Here is a 3,313-nt window from a genome sequence, read left to right as displayed (position 1 = left end):
CGGGGGGTGCAGCCCGAGCTGCCGTGCGCCCCGGCGTCTTTGTGAGCGAGCCTGGCTCGACCCTCGTTCGCATGTCTTTGTGTGTCTCCCCCGGCGGAGCCCTCCGTGCCCCGCGGGGGGTGCGTGGCCAGGTCTCTGCGCCCGCAGCTCCGCCGCCCTCTGCTCTCCCTTCCCGGCTCGCTCTCTCGCCCCTGGCCGGCTCCCTGCCCGGCTGTCGGAACTCCCTTCTCCTCCTCGCGTCCTCCCCCCTCGCCGCCGCACCGCTCGGGTTCGCCTCTCCACACCCCCTGCTAGCCCGACCCTCGCCGGCGTCGCCCCTGCAAGGTGCTCGCTCCCGAAGTCTCCCGCGGCCGGGCCCGCCTCCCAGGCTCGGGCCGCAGCCCGTCAGCTCACCTGCTGCCTCTGCCCCTCTCAGCCCCCTCCACTGACCGCCCGGTCCTCATTCTCGCTAGCTGGCTCGCACCGCACAGGGCTCCTTCCCGGCCAGACTGCGGGCTGTGGGACCAAACTCTGGGCCGCGGGTCTCTGGACCCCTTGCACTGCGGCGTCCTCCTCTCCCTCCTGCCACCCCTTCCTCCCAGAGTTGTACGGAGAAGTGCCCCCATGGGCACCCTGAGACCGCTGGCGGGATGGGGGGCTGTAATGATGCTGAAGTCTTCGGTCTACACTTGGGGAAGGGTTAAGGAGTCACCGGCAACCCCCACCTCACCTCCAGGGTGCTGGTCGCGGGCTGGGAGCTCTACTCAGCAGAATGTCCCAGACCAAAAAAAAAAAAAAAAAAGATGAGGAATGCACTTGGAGCCAAGGTGAAGCCACCTAGGGACGCGGAGGAAACAGAGGAAAACCCGGTTAGGTTCTCTCAGGACAAGATCCCTCTTGCTGGGAACAGAGGTTGCTAAGTGTGGCAGGTGGGAGACCTCCAACCCCAGCCTGAGCTTGGCGCTCCCCACACCCGGCTCCCAGCCAAGACCCCAGTTTGGCAGGTTGCAGACCCCGCCCCAGCTCTGAGACCTGGGCACCAGGACAGCAGAGCTGGTGGCGACCGGGGTGCGGGAACTGAACCGCTGAGGTGGGGAAGAAATGGAGATTAGATGCTATGGTTCTAATAGGCGAATCCTCACACAACACACGTGATGTGGCGGAACTGGAATCATTTGTAAACTCTTGCTTCCCGCTTTCTCAGCGGGAATCCCCTGCTGACCTCCACCGCTGTGCGCCAGAGTTTATCTTCCATAACTGCTCCTCTACCAGATTGGAGGATTTTCCCTTTACAAGGAGAACTTTCAAGTGAAAGCTATAGATAGACATGACTGTAGGGAAAAAAAAAAAAACCTTCTAAACCATTTGTAAGATTCCGTCAATGGTAAAAATGCCAAGTTATTTTATTAGATTCTAGAATAGATTCAGCAACTCTTTCCCCATTTAAAAAAATAAATCTTCCTAATATCTTTCCTGCTGGAATTTAAACACGTTTTTCTCAACTTCTGCTCTCAAAGGGAATATAATTGGATGTCCTTTCTAAAACCTGAGTCTGATCTTGCTCACAGAGTTAAAACCCTTGCAAGGTCTCTGGGTCACTGATGATGTATTTCCTGAGGCCGCTTCTGTTTTTCACTCCAGACCTTCCAGGTTCTGTCACCTTCCCTCATCCTCCCCCAACGCTCTGTGAGACTAAGGCATTGTATCAGTAGGGTTCTCTAGACCAGTGGTTCCCAACCTTCCTGATGCCTCCTAATGCCGAGACCCTTTAATACAGTTCCTCATGTTGTGCTGACCCCCAACCATAAAAGTATTTTCATTGCTACTTTATAATTGTAATTTTGCTACTGTTATGAATCGTAATGTAAATCTCTGATAGGCAGGATGTATTTTCATTGTTACAAAGGGGTCGCGACCCACAGGTTGAGAACCGCTGCTCTAGAGAAACAGAATACGCACACACATCATGTGTGTATGTGTGTGCACAAAAGATTTATTTTATGGGTTTGGTTCACATAATGATGGGGGCTGGCAGGTCTCTCTGAAATCTACAGAGCAGCTCTGGCAGGCTGGAAACTCAGTAAGGGCTGGTTCTTGGTGCTGAGTTCTTGAGGCAGAAGGTCTTCTTTTCCAGGAAATCAATATATGTATCTCTCTCTCTCTCTCTCTCTTTCTCTCTCTCTCAGATAAGGCACATCAACTGATTATACATATTAACACATCTACAGAATACCTTTAGCAACCCTTCAATTCTAGATTAATGTTTGAATAAATAACTGGGTGGCCAGGCCTGGTAGCACCTGTAGTCCCTGCTACTCAGGAGGCTGAGTCGAGAGGATCACTTGGGCCCAGGAGTTAGAGGTTAAAGTAAACCATGCTCATGTCACTGCCCTCCAGCCTGGGTGGCTTGAGCAAGACCCTGTCTCTATAAATAAACAAATAAATAAATAAATACTACAGCCTAGCCAATACAAACCTAATCACCACAGGTACTATACTTCAGATTTCCATTCTGTCTAGACGTTTCCCTGGAATCTCGGCTAGTCGGGTGTTTACCCTTTGCTTCCTGGGTCAACCAGAATTCCTTCTATCCCTGCAGTGGTCACAGTATGCTGTGCTTCTTTACAGCAGAATGTGGCTCAATGAGAACAGAAACCTCGTCTCTCCCTTTGCCATTCACCCATCCTCTCTCCAGCTATTTGGAGCCAGGGTTACCTACCTGTATAGGAAATGAGGTGAATTCATTACCTTCAGAATCATTTGCTATCTTATCCCATGGACTTTTTGTTCTTCAGATGAAATGATTCCTTTTTTGTTGTTGTTGTTTGTTTGTTTGTTTGTTTTTGAGCAGAGTCTCACTCTGTTCCCTTGAGTAGAGGGAGTCCCAGAGTGCCATAGCAACATAGCTCACAGTAACCTCAAACTCTTCGGCTCAAGCAATCCTGTTGCCTTAGCCTCCTGAGTAGCTGGGACTACAGATATGTACCATCACACTCAGGTAATTTTTTCCATTTTTAGAAGAGATGGAGTCTCACTCTTCCTCAGGCTGGTCTTGAACCCCTGAGCTCCAGAGATCCACCCACCTCAGTCTCCCAGAAAGCTACAATGACAGGCATGAACCCCTGCTCCCAGCCACATCTCAAGCTTTTTTGAGTATTCTTTTTACTTTTTCCATTTTGAGTATTCTTTTTGAGTATTCTCAAATACTGAGAAATTTTGAGTATTTTTTGAGTATTCTTTTTACTTTTTCCATTTTGTTCAACAACTTTATAATATATATATTTTTTGTCCCTCTGCGTTTTCTGCAAATTTAATCATACTATGCCCAGCTTCA

This window comes from Otolemur garnettii, unplaced genomic scaffold, assembly GCF_000181295.1.
Source record: "Otolemur garnettii isolate 467f Iridium unplaced genomic scaffold, OtoGar3 scaffold00229, whole genome shotgun sequence".
In the NCBI taxonomy this organism is placed as follows: domain Eukaryota; kingdom Metazoa; phylum Chordata; class Mammalia; order Primates; family Galagidae; genus Otolemur; species Otolemur garnettii.
This window is presented reverse-complemented; position numbering follows the sequence as displayed.